At 40.0% G+C, this 25703-nt stretch overlaps 1 protein-coding gene across 18 annotated transcripts in view; it reads left to right on the forward strand.

The window, feature by feature from the left end:
* LOC137318255 (cAMP-regulated phosphoprotein 21-like) overlaps window positions 1-25703 on the forward strand; it is a 455290-nt gene that overhangs the window by 217366 nt on the left and 212221 nt on the right. For 13 of the 18 annotated variants that reach the window (XM_067981189.1, XM_067981224.1, XM_067981218.1 and 10 more), the window contains 2 exons: window positions 12533-12591; window positions 24884-25004. The exons of 2 other annotated variants lie outside the window; for them this stretch is intronic. The gene's annotated coding sequence lies outside the window, so the exon portion shown is untranslated. The remainder of the gene's footprint in view (window positions 1-12532; window positions 12592-24883; window positions 25005-25703) is intronic. 3 more of the 18 variants (XM_067981200.1, XM_067981210.1, XM_067981207.1) reach the window with 2 other exon arrangements.

Consider the following 25703-nt stretch of genomic DNA (forward strand, 5'->3'; position numbering starts at 1 on the left):
ATCTAAACCTTATGATACGACAATCGCTGTTCCCTAAATGTTCCCCCACTGACACTTGCTCCACTTGGCCCACCTTATTCCCCAGAACCAGATCCAGCAATACCTCCTTCCTCAAAAGAAAAATGCATACACTAAGTGCATAGACAATAAAGGAGAGGATGACAAAACAGGATACAAAGATGTTAGGAAAGAAGTTTTAAAAAGAACAATTAAGAAGGCAAAGAGTAATTATGAAATTAAATTATCAAAGAATATAAAAAGAATTTAGTAAAGTATTCTATAGACATATAAATAACAAAAGGAAAATTAAGATAGGGATAGGGCCACTAAGGAATGCAGGAGATAAACTCATAGGTAATGACCGTGAAATGGCAGAAATATTGAATAGTTACTTTGCCTCAGTTTTTACCAGGGAGATCAACAAGGTAGACGTGACATTAGAAGAGATCAAAAAGAATATCGACATGTAAGATAGAAAAGAGGGAGATAATTGATAAACTAGACAAACTTAGAGAGGATAAAATCTTTTTTTTCTCTGTCAGTCTGTATATATTTATATAATATACATACATTCAATATTTCTGCCATTTCACTGTCATTTCCTATGAGTTTATCTCCTGCATTCCTTAGTGGCCCTACCCCTATCTTAATTTTCCTTTTGTTATTTATGTCTATAGAATACTTTACTAATTCTTTTTATAGTCTTTGATCATTTCATTTCGTAATTACTCTTTGCCTTCCTAATTGTTCTTTTTAAAACTTCTTTCCTAACATCTTTGTATCCTGTTTTGTCATCCTCCTTTATTGTCTGTGCACTTAGTGTATTCATTTTTCTTTTGAGGAAGGAGGCATTGCTGAATCTGGTTCTGGGGAATACAGTGGGCCAAGTGGAGCAAATGTCAGTGGGGGAACATTTAGGGAACAGCGATTGTAGTATCATAAGGTTTAGATTAGCTATGGAAAAGGACAAGGAGCACTCGAGTAAAATTACTCAATTGGAGGAGGCCCAATTTCAGTGGAATGAGAACGGATCTGATCCGGGTAAATTGGAATCAAAGATTGGCAGGCAAAACCGGCGTCGAACATTGACCAAAAGCTTGATCAAAGAAGTAAGTTTTAAGGAGCATCTTAAAGGAGGAGAGAGAGGTAGAGATGGGCATGGATTTGGGAGGCGACAACTGGCTCAAGGACTTTGGAGAGGAAAGGGAGGTTGGAGATGGGGGTGGTAATTTGCAAGGACAGAGGGGTCAGGGGTCTTATTTTTGAGGAGGAGTGTGATGCCAGCAGATTTGAAGGGGAGAGGGACAGTACCTGAGGAGAGGGAACCATTAACAATGTCAGCTAACGTGGGGGCCAGAAAGGGAGGTTGGCTGGTCAGCAGTTTAGTGGGAATAGGGTTGAGGGAGCAGGAGGTGGGTCTCATGGTCAAGATGAGCTTGGAGAGGGCATGAACTAGAGAGAGATGCGAATTCAGGGCTAGGGCAGGGGGGAACCTTAGAGGAAGTTTGACTTGGTGGGCTTGGGGAAGAGAGGGAAGCAGCAGAGACAGCTCAACGGATGGTCTCAATCTTATTGACGAAGTCCATGAGCTCCTCATGCTTGTTGGAGGTGAGGGTGGAGGAGGCAGGGGAGAGGGGTTTAGGAAGACAGTTTGTAGTAGAGAAGAGAAGCCAGGGGTTATCTTTGCATTCCAGGATGATCCTGGAATAGTGAGCAGATTTGGTAGAGGAAAATAGGACCTGATAGTGCTTTACGTGGTCCAGCCAGATCTGGCAATGATAGGCGAAACGAGTTGTCTGTCATAAACATTCAAATCTGTGTCCCTTGGACTTAAGGAAGCGGAGATGAGTGCCGTACCAGGGGGAACGATCAGGGTGAGAGAGAGTAATGGTTTTAATGGGGACATGGGCAACAAAGGTGGAGGTGAGGGTTTGATTGAGCAGATCGGTAGCTGCAGAAATGTTGTGGTGAATGGAGGGCCAAAGCTAGACAGTTGGGAATTTAAAGGTGCTATTGTAAGTGATTTGGGGGACAATTTATTCCGGGGTGGGCACAGAAGGAAATGGGGTCGGGAGGGGAAAGGGGGATGAGGAGAAAAGGCATACAAGGAAGTGATCAGGGATGGCTTTAGCTGTGATTGACACGATGGGAGTAGAGAGGCCACGTGAGATAGCAAGGTCGAGAGGGTGGCCGTGAATATGGGTTGGGACGTTTATATGAAGGGAAAGATTAAGGGAGGATAGGAGGGCAGTGAACTCAGATGAGAGAGGACATGATGAGTTGAGATGGAGGTTGAAATCACCGAGGGTGAGAAGTCGCTCGGTGCAGAGGCTGAGGGGGGGAAAGCATTGAAGATTTCAAAAGGCAAGGTCATGCTTGACCAACCTTAGTAAATTCTTTGAAGCAGTAACAAAAGGTGTAGACAAGGTAATGCAGTGGATATGATATACATGGACTTTCAAAAGGCCTTTGATAAGGTAGACTCATGACTAAGATCTGAGCATGTGGAGCCAGGTGGCAAGTAGCAGAATGGATTGCAAACTGGCTATAAAACAGAGAGCAGGGGTTAAAGGTAGTTACTCAGACTGACAGAAGGTGCAAAGTGGTGTTCCACAAGGATCAGTGCTGGCATAACTGTTGTTCACTATTTACATAAGTTGGAAGTACAATATCAAAATTTGCAGATGACACCAAATTGAGGTGTATAATTATTACTGAGGAGGACTGCGATAAAGTACATGAAGTCGTTAATAAACTTGCAGAATGGGCATGTAAATGGCAAATGAATTTCAGTATAGATAATTGTGAGGTGATACATTTTGGTAGGAAGAATAAGAAGGCTGCCCACTCCTTGAAAAGTAAGAGTCTAAATAGGGTAGAGGCGCAAAGGGATCTTGGGGCACAGAATCATTGGAAGTAGCAATGCAGTTTAACAATGCAATAAAACAAAGCACTGGGGTTCAAATCTAGAGGAATAAAATAGTTATGTCAAGAACATAAGAAATAAGAACTTAAGAAAAGGAGCAGGAGTATGCTATACGGCCCCTCAAGCCTGTTCCACCATTCAATAAGATAATGGCTGATCTTCTACCGCAACTCCACTTTCCCACCCTTTTTTTATTCGTTCATGGGACGTGGGCGTCGCTGGCAAGGCCAACATTTATTGCCCACCCCTAATTGCCCTTGAGAGGGTAGTGGTGAGCCGCCACCTTGAACCGCTGCAGTCCATGTGGTGAAGGTTCTCCCACAGTGCTGTTAGGTAGGGAGTTCCAAGACTTTGACTCAGCGACGATGAAGGAACAGCAATATATTTCCAAGTCGGGATGGAATGTGCAGGTGGTGTTGTTCCCATGTGCCTGCTGCCCTTGTCCTTCTAGGTGGTAGAGGTCGTGGATTTGGGAGGTGCTGTCAAAGAAGCCATGGCGAGTTGCTGCAGTGCATCCTGTGGATGATCCACACTGCAGCCATGGTGCGCCAGTGGTGAAGGGAGTGAATGTTTAGGGTGGTGGATGGGGTGCCAATCAAGCGGACTGCTTTGTCCTGGATGGTGTCGAGCTTCTTGAGTGTTGTTGGAGCTGCACTCATCCAGGCAAGTGGAGAGTATTCCATCACACTCCTGACTTGTGCCTTGTGGATGGTGGAAAGGCTTTGGGGAGTCAGGAGGTGAGTCACTCGCCACAGAATACCCAGCCTCTGACCTGCTCTTGTAGCCACAGTATTTATGTGGTTGGTCCAGTTAAGTTTCTGGTCAATGGTGACCCCCAGGATGTTGATGGTGGGGGATTTGGCGATGGTAATGCTGTTGAATGTCAAGGGGAGGTGGTTAGACTCTCTCTTGTTGGAGATGGTCATTGCCTGGCACTTATCTGGCGCGAATGTTACTTGCCACTTATGAGCCCAAGCCTGGATGTTGTCCAGGTCTTGCTGCATGCGGGCACGGACTGCTTCATTATCTGAGGGGTTGCGAATGGAACTGAACACTGTGCAGTCATCAGCGCACATCCCCATTTCTGACCTTATGATGGAGGGAATGTCATTGATGAAGCAGCTGAAGATGGTTGGGCCAAGGACACTGCCCTGAGGAACTCCTGCAGCATTGTCCTGGGGCTGAGATGATTGACCGCCAACAAACACTACCATCTTCCTTTGTGCTAGGTACGACTCCAGCCACTGGAGAGTTTTCCGCCTGATTCCCATTGACTTCAGTTTTACTAGAGCTCCTTGGTGCCATACTCGTTCAAATGTTGCCCTGATGTCAAGGGCAGTCACTCTCACCTCACCCTATCCCCATATTCCTTGATTCCCTTAGTGTCCAAAAATCTATCGATCTCAGTCTTGAATATACTCAACGACTGAGCATCCACAACCCTCTTGGGTGGAGAATTCCAAAGATTCACAACCCTCTGAGTGAAAAGTTTTTTCCTCATCTCGATCCTAAATGGTCGACCCCTTGTCTTGAGACCATGGTCCCTAGTTCTAGACTCTGCAGCCACAAGAAACAGCTTCTCAGCATTTACCCTGTCAAGCCTTCTTAGAATTTTACATGATTCTTTGAGATCACCCCTCATTCTTCTAAACTCCAGAGAGTATAGGCCCATTCCACTCAATCTCTCCTCATTGGACAACCCTCTCCTCCCAGGAATCAGTTTAGTGAACCTATGTTGCACCCCCTCTAAGGCAAGTGTATCCTTCCTTAGGGAAGGAGACCAAAACTGTACACAATACTCCAGGTCTTGTCTCACCAGAGCCCTATATAATTGCAGCAAGACCTCCTTACTTTTATACCCCAACCCCCTTGCAATGAAGGAAAACATACCATTTGCCTTCCTAATAGCTTGTTGTACCTGCATGTTAACTTTCTGTGATTCATGTACAAGGTCACTTAAATTCCTCTGAATACCAACATTTCTTCGTGTCTCACCTTTTAAAAAAAATTCTGCTTTTCTATTCTTCCTACCAAAGAGGATAATTTTGTATTTCCCCACATTATACTCCATCTGCCACCTTCTCGCCCACTCATTTAACCTGTCTATGTCCCTTTGCAGCCACATTGTGTCCTCCTCACAGCTTACTTTCCCATCTAGCTTTGTATCGTCAGCAAACTTGGATACATTACACTCAATCGCTTCATCGAAGTCATTGATATATATTGTAAACAGTTGAGACCCAAATACTGATCCTTGCCGCACCCCACTGGTTACGACCTGCCAACCCGAAAATGACCCTTTTATTCCTACTCTCTGTTTTCTGTCGGTTAACCAATCCTCAATCCATGCTAATATATTACCCCCAATCCCATGAATCCTAATCTTCTGTAGCATCCTCATGTGTGGCACTTTATTGAATGCCTATTGAAAATCCAAATATACTATATCCACTGGTTCCCCCTTATCTACCCTGCTAGTTACACCCTCAAAAACTCGAATAGGTTTGTCAAACACGATTTCCCTTTCATAAAACCATGTTGACTCTGACTAATCATATAATGATTTTCTAAGTGCCCTGTTACTACGTCCTTACTTTTAGATTCTAGCATTTTCCGTACTACTGATGTCAGGCTAACTGGCCTATAGTTCCCTGCTTTCTCTCTCCTCCTTTCTTGAATAGTGAGGTTATATTGGCTACCCTCCAATCCACGGGGTCCGTTATAGAATCTAGGGAATTCTAGAAGATAATCTTATATAGAACCTTGGACGGACTACACTTAGAGGACTGTGCACATTACTGGTCTCCACATTACAAAAAGGATATAGAAACACTGGAGCAAGTCCAAAAAAATTTGCAAGGATGAGAGCAGAACTGAGAGGATACAACTATAAGGAAAGACTGAACAGGCTGGAGCTCTTTTCTCTAGAAAAGAGAAGACTGAGCGGTAACCTATTATGAAAATTATGAAGGGGTCTGTTAGGGTAGACATAGATAGGATGTTTCCACTTTTGGCGACATCCAAAAACAGAGGTCATAAATGTAAGATAGTCACTAATAAATCCAATAGGTAATTCAGGAAAAACTTCTTTACTCAGAGAATAATGAGAATGTGGAACTCACTACCACATGGAATGGTTGAGGTGAATAGCATAGATGCATTTAAAGGGAAGCTAGATAAACACAAGAGGGAGAAAGGAATAGGAGGATATGTTGATAGGGTGAGATAGAAACTTAGAAAATAGGAGCAGGAGGAGTAGGCCATTCGGCCCTTCGAGCCATTCAATATGATGATGACTGATCCTCTTTCTCAATACCATATTCCCGCTCTCTCCCCATACCCTTTGATGCCTTTTGTGTCTTGTACCTAGCTCCTTCTTAAATATATTCAGTGACTTGGCCTCCACAGCCTTCTGTGGTAGAGAATTCCACAGGTTCACCACCCTCTGAATGAAGAAATTTCTCCTCATCTCAGTCCTAAATGTCCTACCCCGTATCGAGACTGTGACCCCTCATTCTGGATCCCCCAGCCAGGGGAAACATCCTCCCTGCAATCCAGTCTGTCTAGCCCTGTCAGAATTTTATATGTTTCAATGAGATCCCCTCTCATTCTTCTAAACTCAAGTGAATACAGGCCAAGTCGACCCAATCTCTCCTCATACGACAGTCCTGCCATCCCAGGAATCAGTCTGGTGAACCTTCGCTGCACTCCCTCTATGGCAAGTATATCCTTTCTTAGGTAAGGAGACCAAAACTGCACACAATACTCCAGGTGTGGTCTCACCAAGGCCCTGTATAACTGCAGTAAGACATCCTTGCTCCTGTACTCACATCCTCTTGCAATGAAGACCAACGTACCATTTGCCTTCCTAACTGCTTGCTGCACCTGCATGTTTGCTTTCAGTGACTGGTGTACAAGGACATCCAGGTCCTTTTGTACATCACCATTTAAATAATACTCTGCCTTTCTGTTTTTCCTTCTGAAGTGGATAACTTCACATTCATCCACATTATACTGCATCTGCCATGTATTTGCCCACTCGCTCGACTTGTCTAAATCCTCACAACTCACGATCCCACCTAGTTTTGTGTTGTCAGTAAACTTGGAAATATTACATTTGGTTCCCTCATCCAAATCATTGATATATATTGTGAATAGCTGGGGCCCAAGCACTGATCCCTGCGGTACCCAACTAGTCACCTCCTGCCATCCCGAAAAAGACCCATTTATTCCTACTCTCTGTTTCCTGTCTGTTAACCAATTTTCAATCCATGCCAGTATATTACCCCCAATCCCAGTAGCTTTAATTTTGCACACTAACCTCTTATGTGGGATTTTATGAAAGGCCTTCTGAAAATCCAAATAAACCACATCCACTGGTTCTCTCTTATCTATTCTACCAGTTACATCCTCAAAAAACTCCAGTAGTTTTGTCAAACATGATTTCCCTTTCATGAATCCATGTTGACTTTGTCTAATCCCGTTGATAGTTTCTAAGTGTCCTGTTATCACATCTTTTATAATAGACTCTAGCATTTTCCCTACTACTGATAGGCTAACCGGTCTGTAGTTCCCTGTTTTCTCTCCCTCCTTTTTTAAATAGTGGGGTTACATTTGCCATCCTCCAATCTGCAGGAACTGTTCGATAATCTATAGAATTTTGGAAGATGACAACTAATGCATCCACTATTTCCATGGCTTCCTTTTTTAGTACTCTGGGATGCAGATTATCAGGCCCTGGGGATTTATCGGCTTTCAGTCCCATTAATTTCTCCACTGTTTTTTTACTAATACTAATTTCCTTTAATTCCTCCTTCTCACTAGTCCTTTGGTTCCCTAGCATTTCTGGGAAGTTATTTGTGTCCACTTCCGTGACGGCAGAACCAAAATATTTGTTTAATTGCTCTCAGTACATAGAGTGGGAGGAGGCTCGTGTGGAGCATATACACTGACCGTATGGCCTGTTTCTGTGCTGTAAATTCTAGGTAATACTTCCTTTCTGTTTCATTACTGTGATTATGTCTGGGCTGAATGGCATAAAATTATTCCATACGTTGATTCTGAAATTCTAACCTGAAGAAGCAAGGTATAGAGTAACAGATGGTCAGTGGTGAAGTTCAAATGTGTATGCAGTCTGGGGCTGGTTTTGGGCCGGCATGTACAATTTCAAAACTAATTAAACCATATGCATCTGTTTGAGTTATCCCCTGGCCATCTATTGTTTTAGAATACAGGTTTAGGGTGCTTTATATTACCTTTTCCCTTCTATTGCAGAGCAGTATCAGGGTGAGGAGAATGTTGACAATGAACAATGTCAACGGTGAAGTATAACACTGAAGCTTGATATGGGGAAGATGGCATGTAATTGTGCATGTTCTGACGTGAGAAGGTGTTGGCTAACAATTTGTTTGCAGCATTTATTTTTGATAATTTCTCGGTTTCCTCTTTTCCACTTTTTTCAAAAAAGAGAATTGGTTTGCATCACCATACAAACATGCCAATTAAAGAATCTAATACATTTAAAAGCATTGCTGAGAACGGGTAAGGTAGCAAACCAATAAGTCTGGAGACTGTGGTGATACTGTTTGAGATAGAATTGACGGAGAGTCACTCAGAACACTGCAGAATTAACGGAGTAGCTTAATTTATTTTGTGGTTGTGCCATCACCAGTAATTTCTGTGAAGGTTCTTCTGATCTTCTGCTGTAACTTCAGCGGAAACCCCAGAAAAATGGGGTAAACAGCCGTTCATGCCATTTCTCCAAGGTTTTTGCAGAAATTCTACTCTCTCATCTTTAAGAATTTTAGTGTCAGTATAGTCATGCATGCACACTGAGGTCGTTACATTTTACTTCACTAAAATGAGCCATCTTTTCTATTTTCATTGTTTAAAAGCCCACATTGAATATCCAGTATTAATGTAACAGTATGTCTCACTGCATACTGCAATTGTCCAACTATTGTCCAATCTTTTGACACTCGATTTGTACAAGCCAATTACAGCCAAATAATCTGAGGTTTTGATGTCTGTTCCCAACGGCATTTCTGCCTGATTGAACTGCAGAATACATGATATGATAATCCTGCTGTTTGTAAATAAGGTGAGACTTCTGATTATTTTTGTTATGGAACTTAATGTTGCTGGAGAGCTCCATATCTCTTATCTGTAATACACCACTGTATTAAAATCTATCCTACTGTTTATTAATGAAATGATTCACACATGTGTGACTCTCAAAACCACTGTAATATATTGTAGTCTTGGTTCACTGATTGTTAGTCTTTGATACTGGTTAAAGGAAAAGATGTGGACGGGAGCAGCACTTGCAGTTCAAAGTGATTCACAATGGCACCTTCAGTGATGCACAATTTTATCCAGTGAGCCATACAGTAAAGGAAGACATTGGCCTAGAAATATTTAGGGGGGTGGATGAGGGAGGTTGGGGGCTGGAGCCTGGGGGAGGGAGATTGGAAGTCAAGGGATCGGTGACATGGGGAGGGAGTCGGAGGTCAGGGCCAGGCCTAGAGGTCGGGGGTCTCAGGAGATGCAGCGATCGGGATGGTACTTTACGGGCTAGTAACTTAAGGTACAACGATATATGTCCCAAGTCGGGATGCTTTATGACTTGGAGGGGAACTTGGAGGTGATTGTGTTCCCTTGCACCTGCTGCCCTTGGCCTTCTAGGTGGCGGAGGTCATGGGTTCGGGAGGTGCTGTTGAAGCCATGGCGAGTTGCTGCAGTGCATCCAGTACACACTGCAGCCATGGAGCGCTGGTGGTGGGGGAGCGGATGGTTAGGTTAATATGATGTACCGGTGCAGCATTGGAAGCTTAAAGGGAATAATTTAAATCCTAGGTAAGAACTGAGAAGATAACATAATATTTAATTCTTTATCAACTAAATTATTTTGAGCTTCCTGGATGTGCTGTATGTCAGATCTTTGTAATACAAAGCATTAATTTAATTATGGATTTCAGATGGTTACATTGAGAATGAAGCCTGATACTAGATAAAGTCTTGAAGTCACTCCGTAGCATATTATATAGTTGTTTATATGCTTATATTTCTTATTTACTTGTTTGTTCTGTTTGAATTTAGTGAGCCAGAAGGTTTGAAAGAGACATTTTTTTTATGCTGCTGCCTCATTGGTGGATAAATCCTAAATCAGAGCACTGAGATCTGTTAATATCAGCAATTTGAGATATCTGTAAATCAATGGGATTAAACTTTATGTGCAGCCCCTGAGACTCCATGGTTTGCACCTATGTGGCACATGGAGACAAAAGCTTGGACATCCCTGGTACATGCACTTTCAATTCCTGAAAAATCCAACAGAATTAATGATTATGATCTCAGTACTGTACACTTACTGAGAGATGAGGTGCAGTTCATTACCAGGAAGTTGAATTTGTTGATTATCAAACAGTTTCAAATAGACTTGTGCAGATTAAGATGGTGAATTTTTTTTTTAAGAAACTTTATATATTTCTAATAGTCTGTCAGTTTTGAAGGTCATTTCACTGCCAAAAATATTTTTAAACTTTCTACTCTAAAGAAACTTAGTGTCTCAGTGCAACAGTAGGGTAGACATTACAGTTGAAAATGGCGTTGACAGTTTGCGAATGATGGAACACCAATTCCTTCATTAGGTTTCACTGCTGATCTGTGGACATTCAAAGCATCGGTGCTGCATTGGAAGCTTAAAGGGAAACATCAGAAAGTTCTTTTACCATATTGCTATGATGGCAATGTCAGCTGCTTGAAGTATGTGACCAACACATGAGTTGGCAATGGTCTTAAGATGACAGGAGTCAAAATTCCACTGATCTGAGGCCTGGGACTAGCTATTTTTAGGCAGAAGCAACATGAACGATTCTTGACAGAGGACCTAATTTCTGCCACTAGGTGTTGCTGTAATGTTACAGGGGCACCGTGTGGCAGAACTTAAGAACAGCAGCCGCAGCATGATACCTGTGATTTAAGAAGGGGATGGGGGCAAGAAGAGGAAGCATTTTAGTTTTCTTCAAACAGTGAAAGAAAGAAAAACAAATAGAAGGAAGAAAATGACAGGGCAATGACTGGACTTGGTGATTCATTACATAGCCACAGTTAAGTTGATGCTTATGTAAGAGTTATGGTAGCTGTTGCTTGTGACCTTTGCCCCAGGTTTAGATAGAGCAGAAGTAATAGTCATCAAAACAGTTCTTTGACAGCAGTACAATTTACTCCTCATGCACACATAATAGAGTATAAACTGATTTGATTGAATGTTTTAATATTTATGATGTGGAGATGCCGGTGATGGACTGGGGTTGACAATTGTAAACAATTTTACAACACCAAGTTATAGTCCAGCAATTTTATTTTAAATTCACAAGCTTTCGGAGGCTTCCTCCTTCGTCAGGTGAACGATGTTCACATGACGAAGGAGGAAGCCTCCGAAAGCTTGTGAATTTAAAATAAAATTGCTGGACTATAACTTGGTGTTGTAAAATTGTTTACAATTAATATTTATGCATCGAGCTGCTACCTCTCCCTTTGTCTTAGGACTTGTATGGACAATGACCTGTGCCCTTACTGTGGCTCAGATGGTTCTGCTGGGCTTGGTGGTGACCTGTCTTGCGTTTGGCTCATGGTAGTGCAGTAATTCTTACCAGTACACAGAGAATGCTCCTTTCTGATGATACTGAGGCTAATGGGCTGAGCTTCCCTCTTTAGCCTTCTGGTCTTAGAGCCCACCGAAGCAAGCTGCAATATGATGGTCTTAGTTTATGGTCTGTGGCAGAGAGGCTTGACTGTAAAGGAACAGAGAGTAATGGAGTAATTTTACAAAATCTTGCTCCCAGCGTGGAGCGTCTCCTTTTGGGAGCACATAATTGGTAATTTGGAGATGCGTTCCCCACAATTTTGTGTCCATTCATTGGGAGTGCACCTGAATTCCTGATATGCAGTCCCAATGGGCGAGGTTCTAAAGCACGGTGCAATTTTGTAAAATTACCCCTTTTAACATTTTCTAAAGAGGACTCTCCATGTTCCTTAGTTTGTAGAGGAGCTTAAATGTTCCTGATATTTTGTGGGTTGGGAGATGGTACATGCTGTATCATGTTGTTGGACTTTCTTTTCCTGTAATGTGATGTCCCTTGCTAAGCCCACTGTGTGGAGAATCGCAGTGCAAATGTTGATCCAATTGATGTGTGACGCAGCACTTTGCGACACCAAGCTACTGACTCACTACTATGTGATGCTTTGAAATTTAGCTTTGAACTAAAACGTCCTTAGTGCATTGTATTTTTAAACTTTAAGGATTGTTCTCCTTCCCCTAATGTAAATGCCTAAGATGCTCCATCCGAGGTGACTTCCACTGTGATGGTCTTACAAAATTAACACGGGAAACAGGTAATGAAGGGTTCAATAATACATGTGAAAGTATTGATAAAATGGGTGAGGCAATTCTTCAAGGTACTGGGAACTAAGGTACCAATTCACTGATAACATTTTCCCTGTGTTGTCAGAAATGTTAAATCTGGGCAAGTTGTGGATTTGTCCAATATGTTATTAACACATTGCTGTGCCAGACACTGCAATTTATATCCTGTCCTTTTTCAGATGGTTTTAATATATCTGAAGAATATTTGGTTGGCACAGCTCTAAAATTGGTGGTGTTGGTGAGTGAGTATGAAATGTTTTACTTTGAGTTGTTTACTGTTTTATTTTAGTTTTGTGACTGCATCAGTGACTTTATATCTTTAGTTGTAATGCAGATGGGTTGGTTAATACAGGGATGTCAGCTGGCAGTCAAGTTTTTCCTACATACTGTGCAGTATTTTCCAAAGCAACTATTCTTATGCTACAGTTATAATACATTACTGGTGTGAGCTTGGTAGGTGCAGAGTGTGAAGCACAGCTAGCAGCACCAAAGTTATACTGGGGAATGCAAGCTGCACTCTTAATAACCCCGGGAGATCTTCGCATATGGGTGCATACACCTGGATGCAGAGTTCCACTCCCCAGCCGGCAAATCTTTAATGTTTTGAAAGCACAGATAAGAAGGTCAACTTTCTCAATACATTGGAAAACTTCTGCATAAATTTATGAAGTACCCAGGAGGTCCAACATTTCTAACCCACCTTGGCACCACAGTATCAAGCCCAAGCACTAAACTGCAAAGTCAGACTGCAGCTTTACAGCAATGCAAAAGTATCTTAAGTCTGCTACGCTATAAAGGGTGAAACTCACCTATAACAATTATGTAACTCACCCATCTACAGTCACTGAGTCACACCTGATAATTAGCTTTCTGATAATTTGCTAAATACACTAAGAGCATGGCTATTTATTCTCCCATATTCACTGACTTGTAACCTTAATACATTAATCAAAGACCAAATTTTCTTTTCTACTAAACATATGTGATTTCTTTTTTTTACCAGAGTTGCATTGGGACAATGACCACTTTCTGTGTAGTGATGTGATTACCTTGCAAGAGTTGCTCCTTTTTGTCTTTTCAAATGCCTTTTTGGGGCTTTCACACACATGAATATTTATTTGTGAAAAATGCAAGCATCAAAATAGTATAACGTTGCTGTGATTAAAATTTTTTTAAAAACATGTTTGTTAACAGAATTTAAAACATGCATTTCTATACTTCTATACTTTGAATTTCTTTACTGTTTTTTTTAGGCTGACTTTTTTAGTAATACTTTTCTTAAGGTCTGCAGTATTTGTGAATGTTTCTTATCTTTCTAGGTTAAGATTCTTAAGAAAACCAATTGTGCAATTGCATAGTGTTTTCTCAGTAGACAGATTGTAAAATCTATGGGGTAAGGGGGTTGGGAGCAAGAGATGTGTAACCAGTAATGTTGATCTGTAGCTCCTATCAACCCATAATGTGTTTCTGTCAAAAGACAAAGCAAATAAAATAAACCTGCTATAAATAAGATTCACTTACATATGTCACTGCCAAAACAGCATTGAAAAGAAAAAGTCCTTCATTATTTCAGCTGGCCTAAAGATTAGTAACATTGAAAAGCTCAGGTTTGTTGCTATTTTGGATCCTTTGGGTATTGAGTAGAATTTTAAACATTTATCTTGCAAAATAGTAAAACATGCTATTAAATACAGTGATAGTTTCTTAAATTACAAAACTTGTAAAATTAGTCTCTTATATTTTAATCTTTTTTAAACTAATTTTGGTAATTTACAATTCAAAGTCAAGTAGAATGATTGGGTATAGTAAAGAACCCGGGTGCACTTTTTAAAAAAAAGTGTAAAGGCTTTCTTCCTTAATAAGATTAAGATTATAAACATAGAGTTTTTAATAGAACAGCAGTTTTTAAACATGACCTAAAGCCTATCTATGTATTGTTTGTTTAGTAATAGATTATCTCCCGTGGCATTGCTCATGGTTAAATGTACATGTTTCTAATAGTTCTGAAGTTACAACTTGATTAAATTTAAACATATTATAGTGAAAAATTAATTGACTTATAAAATATATTCAGTATATTAACAACTCCATTATTGTATCATGTGACTACCAGGACGGTAGAAGGCGAACTAGATGGACCTTGGTCTTTCTTCGTCCATAAGAACAAGGAGCAGGTGTAGGCCATATGGCCCCTCGAGCCTGCTCGACCATTCAATAAGATCAGGCTGATCTTCTACCTCAACTCCACTTTCCCGCCCTATCCCCATATCCCTTAATTCCCTTAGTGTCCAATAATCTATTGATCTCAGTCTTGAATATACTCAGAGTGTGCATTCACTCTGCGCTGGAGAATTCCAAAGATTCACAACCCCCTGAGTGAAAAAATTCTCATCCCAGGAATCTAGTGAACCTTTGTTGTACCCCTCTCAGGCAAGTATATCCTTTCTTAGGTAGTGAGACCAAAACTGTACACAGTCCTCCAGATGTAGTCTCACCAGAGCCCTATATAATTGCAGCAAGACCTTCTTACGCTTATACTCCAATACCCTTTGCAGTAAAGGCTAACACACTATTTGCCTTCCTAATTGCTTGCTGTACTTGCATGTTAACTTTCTGTGATTCGTGTACATGGACACCCAAATCCCTCTGACTACCAACATTTCTTAGTCTCTCACCTTTTTTTAGAAAAAAATCTGCTTTTCTATTCTTACTGCCAAAGTGGATAATTTCACATTTCCCCACATTATACTCCATCTGCCACCTTCTCGCCCACTCACGTAACCTATTTATATCCCTTTGCAGCCTCTTTGGGTCCTCCTCACAGCTTACTTTCCCACCTAGATTTGTATCGTCAGCAAACTAGAATATATTACACTCGGTCCCTTCATCTAAGTCATTGATACACATTATAAACAACTGAGGCCCAAGCTCTGATCCTTGCGGCACCCCACTAGTTACAACCTGCCAATCCGAAGATGACCAGTTTATTTTTCTACTCTTTGTTTTCTGTCCATTAACCAATCATCAACCCATGCTAGTATATCAACCCCAATCTCATGAGCCCTAATCTTGTGTAACAACCTCTTGTGTGGCACCTTATCCAATGCCTTTTGAAAATCCAAATATACTACATCCACTGATTCCCTTTTATCTACCCTGCTAGTTACACCCTCAAAAACTCTAATAGATTTGTCAAACACAATTTCCCTTTCATATAACCATGTTGTCTCTGCCTAATTATATGATTTTCTAAATGCCCTGTTACTACGTCCTTAATAATAGATTCTGGTATTTTCCCTACTACTGATGTCAGGCTAACTGGCCTATACTTCCCTGTTTTCTCTCTCCCTTCTTTCATGAATAGGCTATCAGGCCCAGGGAATTTGTCAGCTTTTAGTCCAATTAATTTCTCCATTACTTTTTCTTTACTAATATTAATTGCTTTAAGTTCCTCACTCTCATTAGACCCTGGTTCCCCACTATTTATGGTATTTTTTTGTTTCTTCTACTGTGACAACAGGTACAAAATATTTGTTTAACCTTAACTCAGTGCTTTATTAGGTAGATACAGTTGTATAATCTATAGAGTTTTGAACAAATCTCATTCAAGAACTTATAAAAGTGAATTATTGCTTAGTTTCCATATTCAGACAGAATAGTTGAGTACTGCCTCGCTGTAATTATAATTTCCCGATTATAATTTCTCTTGTCTCTCCCTTTAAGGGACCCACATTTACTTTCGCTAATCTCTTCCCTTTCTCATACTTGTAGAGGCTCTTATAATCTGTTTTTGTATTTCTTGCTGGTTTACTCTCATTCAATTTTCTCCCTCTATCAATTTCTTGATCATCCTTTGCAGTTCCTATGTTCCTGTATAGAGTTTTTTTTAAAAAGTAATTTATTTAAATCAGGCAGGAAATTGACTATTAAATGCAGTCAATAAAGTATGCTAAATTTGTAGATAGAGCAAATTATCTTCATTTTCCTTAACTATATATCACTAAATGTAAATGTTTATAGTTTTCAGCAGTTGTGATCAAATACCATTGGATTTTAATATTGACCTTTGTTACCTCGATCACTAAATTAAGTGACATCAGGCCTTAACGAAGTTGAAGTAAAGAAACTCCAACTAATACAATACCTAAATGAAAAAGAAATTGAATAAATAACAAAAGTTGAAAAATTATAAAACATTTATTTTTTGATGTTTGTCTGCCTCAGCAGGAAAACTCAACGCATGCATTCATTTATTTAAGATGCCAATGCATTAATGTTTTCAAAATTAGTTGCATTGCCATTTTGCACCAAATATTGCCAGAGCTTAAAATAAAACCATTATACTGATTTTTCATATAAACTCCTTTGAAAGAAAGTAGAAGCCTTTGCTTTCCAAATGTTATACAATACGGGGTGACTGAGAAATTAATTTGTTTAAAAAAATAATATGGCACTTTGCATCAAATGCCATCAGAGCTGAATTAAATCTTTGATTAAAAATATAAATAATATATTAAAATCACACCAGGTCCTCCCATTCATCACAATCCCTGATATAAAGTGACTCATTTCAATGGCTCCCTCATTAATGCAGCACTTGTATAATGCACCTTTGTTTCTAAATGTTTTCCTTATGTATTTTAGTGTTGATAGTCCACTTCCTTGTTTGTTTGCCACCTTTTCTGTGGTGTTTGTTTCACTGTATTTGTTTTCTCTCTGATTATTGCGATGAGGGGGCGCCATCAGGAAGGCAGCGATGAGGACTGGCAGCTGTGGGTCTGAAAGATACTGAAATCATGGGGTGGGGCAGACTAGGAGGGCTGAGGCATTCAGCAGAGACACCCTCTGGTAGGCAGCTAACAGGATAGCCAGTGGAGCATGAAGATGTTCAATGCCTGGGTATGTCTGAGGCATCATGCGAGAAAGCCAATGGGAAAGAAACAAGGAGAGTGGCTTGCAACAGAAGCACGCACCAGGCCAGGAAAATTAGTGGAGGATAGCAAGGAGGACGCAAATACCACATCAGGCAGGCAATCAGAAGTTTAAGAGGAGGGGGAGAGGGAGAGGCAGTGGAAAAAAACTTTGGAACAGTGGGTGAGCAAAGGATGATCACGGCCTGATGCTGGAGTAAATGGTAAGCTGGCAGCCAGGCTGGAGGATGGATTGATAATGGCAGTGGGGGCAGAAGGGGTTGAGAGGGACAAAAAGTAATTTTTAAAAAGAATAAAAAGTGAAATATGTTTTTTTAACTCATCTCAAAAAATAAAAACTTAAAAGAACCTAACTCTACTAACATCAGAGGTAAACAAAATGGTGTTGGAGCTGGCAGAAACATTTCAGAAGCCTGTTCTTGGGTAATACCCAATGACCGAAGCCTGCAATTTCAATCACTGAAAACAGTGGGGGTAATTTTGACTTTGGGCAACAGTGAAAAATGGGCATTGTCGGATCAGCTGCCCAGTCAATGGAAATGAAAGTCAGGAGAAATGTATAACTGGCGGCTGATCTGATAGCACCTATTTTATTCTGTCGCCCAAAGTCAAAATTACCCCCAGTCTTTTTTTAAACCATACCCTTATTGCAAAATAGCAGCTATTGTGTTAGCAGCTGTTCCATCGCATAATGCTATGTGACAGACAGACTGTAGCATTGCACACATCTGTCATATTACCACTTACGTGCATAACTGATATTGCAGGTAAACGTGGACACTTTTGCAATGATTGTTCTCGGAGAAAGTTTGATATAGAACATTTCAATGCATATTGAAATGGAATGTTGTGACCTATGAACTGTTTTTAATACGTTACAGATATAATTGAGCAGCACTAACATTTCAGCTTTAGAACCTTAGTTTGATTTGCACTTTTGTAACCATAATATTAGGTGGATTTAGAATTTATTTTGCTGAAGAAAGTGCTGAAATAGAAAAATAGTTGCGATCCTATTGAGTTGAAGTGATTTGAATATCATTTATTTATTTTGTAATAAGAAAAATCTGTTTCGATACCTTTAGAATAAATTTAATAAAAGCTTTGAGACCTTCCATTTTTATGAGGTTGCTAATGAGTATACCATCAGTGAAAAACTACAAGTGATTGAACTTTTGTGAGGAGAAATTTTGAGAAATAGTTTAGTGACAGCGGACTGAATAATGAGACATGCAGAAATTGCATTGATAATTAAGAAATAGATACAGTGGCAAGATAAAGGGATCGGCGCAAGCAGTGATTTGAAATATTTGTTTTGTATTTTGTCAAACAAATACAGTATGAATACCAGCTTGTTTAGAAACCTATGTAGTTTGTAGTTTTATTTTTTTCACTGCATTTAAGAGTCACATAATCAATATGTGTTTTCATGTGTGCAACTTGGGACATTTGGGAACTTGCCATTGAGATCATAGAGATTTCAAAACAGAAGGAAACCATCCAAGCCTATTTTGTCTGTGGCTATAATTTTCTTCAGGAATTTAAAATAAAAGATTATCTATTATAAAGGTAATAAATACATTTCTTGGTAGCTACATAATAGAAGGACTGAAATGGCTTAGGGAAGGATTGAGCTGATTGTAAACCCCTGAAGCTCCCTCATGTACTACCTGAAATCTCAAAAATGATCCTTTTTCAAGATTTTGGAACCATAACAGGATCAAGCAAAGAACCTTTGTTAAAAGTTTAAAAAATATGCTAAGCCGAATGCTTTAAAGTCAAATAAGTGCTCTATGTCTTCCCCTCCACTCCAGCTCTGCTACAGCACAAGTATGATGGCAGTGCTGCAGGAGTCGAGAATGTGTGAGGGTATTTCATGAGCAATCACAGCCCAGACAGAAGAGGTAGCTGCTTGTAGTACTCATTTGAGGCTACAAGTACTTTTGTGAAATGTAGGGTTTCAGAAATGAATTAAAGGTGGAAAGCTGGAAGGTGACTGTTAAATCAAGTTTGTTGAACTGGTTGCAAGTCTGTACTTCTGTACTCCAGGTTGCCAGAAAGGTCAGGCTCCTGATTTACGATAAGCTAAGAATTCTGTTACTTTGGGGTTATTTGGATGTCCTACAGTACCATTGGTTCAATTGACTCTGATTTATATAGACTGTACTACTAGACTAGTTATGCAGAGGCCTGGACTAATAATCCAGAGAATGTGAATTCAAATCCCACCATGGCAGTTTCAATTCAGTTCTAAAAATCTGGACATAAAAATTTAGTATCCGTAAAAGTGACCATGAAGCTGTCGGATTGTCGCAAATACTCAACTGGTTCACTGATGTTCTTTAGGAAACAAAACCTGCCATCCTTACCCGGTGTGGCCTACACTTGACTCCATTCCGATACCAATGTGGTTGACTCTTAACTGCCCTGTAATGTGGCCCAGAAAGCCACTCTGTTGTATCTAGGGATAGGCAATAAATGCTGGCCTTGTGAGCGACAAACGTGAATTTAAGAATATAAGAAATTGGAGCAGGAGTAGGCCATTCGGCCCCTCGAGCCTGCTCTGCCATTCAATAAGATCATGGGTAATCTTCTATCTCAACTGCACTTTCTTGCCCTATCCCCTTATCCCTTGATTCCCTTCGTGTCCAAAAATCTATCGATCTCAGTCTGGAATATACTCAACGACTGAGCATCCACAGCCCTCTGGGGTAGAGAATTCCAAAGATTCATAACTCTGAGTGAAGCAATTTTTCCTCATCTCGGTCCTAAATAACCAACCTCTTATCTTGAGACTGTGACCCCTAGTTCTAGACTCTCCTGCCAGGGGAAACAGCCTCTCAGCATCTACCCTGTCAAGCCCTCTAAGAATTTTACACGTTTTAATGAGATCACCTTTCGTTCTTCTAAACTCCAAGAATATAAGCCCATTTTACTCAATCTCAATCATTTTACACAACCCTCTCATCCTAGGAATCAATCTAGTGAACCTTTGTTGCACCCCCTCTAAGGCAAGTATATCCTTCCTTAGGTAAGGAGACCAAAACTATACACTGTACTCCAAGCATGGTCTCACCAGAACCCATATATAATTGCAGCAAGACCTCCTTACTCTTATACTCCAATCCCCTTGCAATAAAGGCTAACATACCATTTGCTTTCCTAATTGCTTGCTGTACCTGCATGCTAACTTTTTGTGATTCGTGTACAAGGGCACCCAAATCCCTCTGACTACCAACATTTCTTAGTCTCTCACCTTCTAAAAATATTCTGCTTTTCTATTCTTCCTACCAAAGTGGATAATTTCATATTTCCACATGTTATATTCCATCTACCACCTTCTTGCCCACTCACCTAACCTGTCTATATCCCTTTGCAACCACATTGTGTCCTCCTCACAGCTTACTTTCCCACAAAGCTTTGTATCATCAGCAAACTTGGATACATTACACTTGGTTCCCTCATTTAAGTCATTGATCTATATTGTTAACAGCTGAGGCGCAAGTACTGATCCTTGTGGCACCCCACTAGTTACAATCTGCCAACCTGAAAATGCCCCGTTTATTCCTATTCTCTGTTTTCTGTCCATTAACCAATCATCAATCCATGCTAATATATTACCCTAAAATCCCATGAGCTCCAATCTTGTGTAACAATCTCTTGTGTGTCACCTTATCGAATGCCTTTTGACAATCCAAATATACTACATCCACTGGTTCCCCTTTATCCTACCCTGCTAGTTACACCCTCAAAAAACTCTTAATAGGTTTGTCAAACATGATTTCCCTTTCATAAAACCATGTTGACTCTGTCTAATCATATTATGATTTTCTAAGTGCCCTGTTACTACGCCCTTACTAATAGATTCTAGCATTTTCCCGGCTGCTGATGTCAGGCTGATTGGCCTATAGTTCCTTGTTTTCTCTCTCCCTCCTTTCTTGAATAGCGGGGTTACATTCTCTACCTTCCAATCAGCATGGACCGTTTTAGAATCTAGGGGAATTCTGGAAGATCAAAACCAATGCATACACTCTGCCTAACCCTAACCCTGATGGGCTACATCCTAGGGTTTTAAAAGAGGTTACCTCTTTTAAAACCCTAGGATGTAGCCCATCAGTTCCAGGAGATTTGTCAGCTTTTAGTCCCATTAATTTCTCCAGTACTTTTTCTTTACTAATCTTAATTACTTTAAGTTCCTCCCTCTCATTAGACCCTTGGTTCCCCACTATTTCTGGTATGTTTCTTGTGTCTTCTACTCTGAAGACAGATAAAAAAAAATTTGTTCGCGTCTCTGCCGTTTCCTTATTCCCCATTATAATTTCCCCCGTCGTTGCCTCTAATGGGCCCAAGTTTACTTGCGCTAATCTCTTCCTTTTTATATAGGTGTAGAAGCTCTTATGATCTGTTTTTATATTTCTTGCTAGTTTACTTACATATTCAATTTTCTCCCTCTTTATCTATTTGTTGGTCATCCTTTGCTGATTTCTAAAACCCTCCCAATCCTTGGGCTTACTACTATTTTGGGCAACATTGTAAGTATCTTCTTTTAATCTAATACTATCCTTAACTTCTCTAGTTAGCCACAGTTGGATCACTTTTCCCATGGAGTTTTATTCCTCAAGGGAATGTATATTCGTTGAGTTATGAATTATTCCTTTAAAAGTTCGCCATTGCTTATCTACCATCATATCTTTTAATCTAATTTCCGAATCTACCTTAGCCAACTCGCCCCTCATACCTACTTAATTGGCCTTGTTTAAATTTAAGACCCTAGTTTCGGACTTAACTATATCACCCTGAAGCTCAATATGAAATTCTATCATATTATGATCACTCTTCCCCAGAGGATCCTTTATTATAAGATTACTTATTAACCCTGTCTCATTATTAGATCTGAAATAGCCTGTTCCCTAGTTGGTTCCTTGACATATTGTTCTAGAAAACTGTTTCGAATGCATTCCATAAACTCATCCTCCAAACTACTTTTGCCAATTTGGTTTGCCCAATCTATATGAAAATTAAAGTATCCCACAATTATTGCATTACCCTTGTTACATGCTCCTCTAATTTCCTGATTTATACTCTGTCCAATACTATAACTACTGATAGGGGGCCTATAAACTACTCCCACCAGAGTTTTCTGCCCCTTCTCATTTCTTAGCTGCACCCATACTGATTCTACATCCTGATTTTCTGAGCTGAGATCCTTTCTCACTACTGCCTTTATCTCATCCTTTATTATCAGGGCTACCCTCCCTTTTTTGCCATTTTAGCTATCTTTTCTAAAAGTCAAGAACCCTGGAATATTTAACTTACAACCTTAGTCACCCTGCAACCACATTTCAGTAACGGCTACTAGATCAAACCTATTTATCTCTATTTGTGCCATTAATTAATCTATCTTGTTACGAATGCTTTGTGCGTTCAGATATAGCACTTTTAATTTTAACTTTTTACTGTTTTTCCCTTCTGTGACCTTAGTCACTAATGCCCTATTACCTTTGTTGAAAAATTTTAAAAGCAGATGGAACTACTTGGCTTGTAGTACAATGCTGCGCCCATCAAAATCCAAGGTAAACGTGTTGATGGCCTTTGGGTCTTTACCTTGCCAACTGAGGGACAGAAATTCACGGATGGCCTTGGGGAGACCAGAATGATGCACAAAACAATATGTTAATGCTGGAAATGTTTGCGTTGACATAAGCTGACCGTGAATGGCTTTGAGGCAGTAATTGGCCAGTTAGTAAATCTCGAGCTAGTGTCTGGATTTTGTGATTATTCTTATGGCTCTGAAATGAGGGACTGGTTAAATTGGCCACATTTGGAAAGCAAGGAATTGATTCATCAATTTTAATTTAGGCCCAGTTTCATTTTTGTTGCTGCTGCTTGTCTGCAATGTTCCTGTTTGTTACCTGCTTTTTGTTTTGATGGGTGTGATGGTCCAACAGAGAATGAGCTTATATTGGAGGTAACTGTACAGCTTTTGTTTGTGCTTTTTTATCGACCGATTTACGCACTTGATAATTTTTGATTCTTTTTATGATTTATGGAAGCTTATCCCTTGTCTTCTCAAAATACTTGATAAGGATCGCTCAGTCGTGGATAGTGTTGTTGGAAAGGCTGGATAGTGTTGCTGCTCAGAAGCAAAAGAATAGGGTGACCTATGGAGCTGTTAACCCACATTTAAATGTCTTCTCAGTGGTTTGGATTAGCTTAGGTGCTTTCATTTGGTTGGTGGTCAGGCATAGTTTTTTTTTTACAGAATAACAGTTTGGATCATCAAGTGTTTCAAATCATTGTCTCACCCCAGATTGTTGTAACAGGTTGAAGGCCAGTGTCACTCTCATTAAATAGAGTCCATTAAGTGAGCAGGAAGCCCAAAAATTGAATCATTTTTTAAAAATCTTGATGCAAGGCTGAGGCTAATAGTGAAGGACGTCGCCAAGGTACAAAAGAGTAGAGAGAAGACAAGGTAGATCAAGAAATAGTATGGTTATAAAATTCTGTGGATTGTTGTAAGAAGGGAAGACTGAGGAAGGTATAAGGACTTCTATAGTTTTGAGGACCTGCAAAAATTTAAGTTAGAGCAGGACCTGGCCTGTGAAGTCTTTTATTTCAACAGTGAGGATGCAGGATGGAGATAAAACATCTAGAACTTGGAGCTCAGTAGAAACAAGAGGCACCAAACATAATAATTTGAATGAAAACAGAGAAAGACAGGAAAGGTTGTGATGATGACCGAGAAATTGGAGGGTAGGATGAAAGAGAATTGCCTATTAGATGACCAACTTTTACTTGTGTCCTGTCCAGGAGTGCAAGGAAGGTCAAAGAGCAGCCTTCCCAGATATAACAACATTATGTAAGTCTTTGACAGATTACGAAAGAAAAAGAAGTGTGTGGCACAAAATGGGAAATTGAGCTTCTTGGAGATGTGAGAGTTCCATCTCCAATCAAGAGACATTGAGGCCAAGAATGTCAACAGCCTAATGTGTTGGATTTATTAATACTTACCAGACTTCTGAGTTTTGTGGTTATTTTAAATTAACTCTTGTCTTGAAGAGCTAAACTTAGACAGAGATTATAATTTGAGAGAGATCCGCCAGTTAGCGTTGTCTGAAAATACGTACCAAGAGTCTTGAGTTGGTTTAGGAATTGTGAGGAGCTGCTGGTTGCTGTCATCGTTGCTCATTTCTAAACCAGGTCATTTCAGCCTTCTCCTTCCCCCGTCCCCCATTTTTTTCACCGTGGCCTGTAATTCATATCTGTGCTTTTTCTGTTGTTCAGGTTTTTGATTTCCCCAATTGATATACACCTTCAGAGTCTGCACGTAACTGTGTCTCAGTTGTGAATGTGTGTATTTTAATTTTCTTCTCGGTACACCTAAACACTGAATATATGCATGTTTTTTTAACTTCTGAAAAGCAGTAAGTTTTTTTTAGATGTGTTCTTGAGGTATCAAGGAGTGTTCTGATTGAGACCTAATCAAAACTCCTTAATATATTTTTGTATTTAGTACAGTCCTGTCTGTTATCCTATTTACTGTTTAACTATAACCTGGTAATACTGCCGGTCCTATCACATGATCCCATATACCTACAGGTTCTACACCATAACATTGGTAATACCCTTTGCCCAACGTCATACAGGACAACTTTCGTCTTCAAACGGTACTGGAAAACTTTCACATCAAACAAAAGGAATTCTGGACTGCTCTACAATGGTAAGAAAATCATTTTAAAAAGAAAATTCACTATGTTTCATATTCTAGATGAAAAGTATGTTCTAATCCAATCCCTATGTTCCAAACTGTTGAATGCCTGCTCTTGGTTTACGAGCCCCTTGAATGGATTATTGCTTTGAACTTGGATTATAGGTGTACATTTATAAACAGTTTATTTTACCTTTTTAAAGCGATAGGATTCAGCCAGCAAAGTACTAAAAAAAAGTTGTTCAGAAACAAACCATTCAATTTGCATTGTGGTATGTAAAAACAATTCTAAAGGTTTCAATATTATAAATTTGTTCTTTTGATTTTATATCATGTGAAAAATATACACGTGCTCAGCATTTAATTAACTTGGTTGTATGGATATTTTAATAGCTTATTATTGAAATTTCAAAACAGTAGTGCTTTTGTTTGGAGGATTTGTCACCTCTTTATTCCTTCCCGCATTGTCCCCGATTTTGTTCTAACTAGGCCATGCATCTCTTGTAGCCAAGAGGTCAGATGGGTGCCCTGTTCCCAGGCCTGTGGCACTCCTAAGGTAGTGAGTGGCCAGTTAGGTGCCACAGAGGTCTGTGCTGACTTTTGTTCAGTTTCTTCCTTCCTAGTGAGATAATGGAGAGGAGGGGGGGGGGGGGGCGGGAACTGGGCAGTGGCAGCAATCCAGAGACTGAAAGACAGTGGGACAGTAGTAGC

This window comes from Heptranchias perlo, chromosome 3, assembly GCF_035084215.1.
Source record: "Heptranchias perlo isolate sHepPer1 chromosome 3, sHepPer1.hap1, whole genome shotgun sequence".
NCBI lineage: Eukaryota > Metazoa > Chordata > Chondrichthyes > Hexanchiformes > Hexanchidae > Heptranchias > Heptranchias perlo.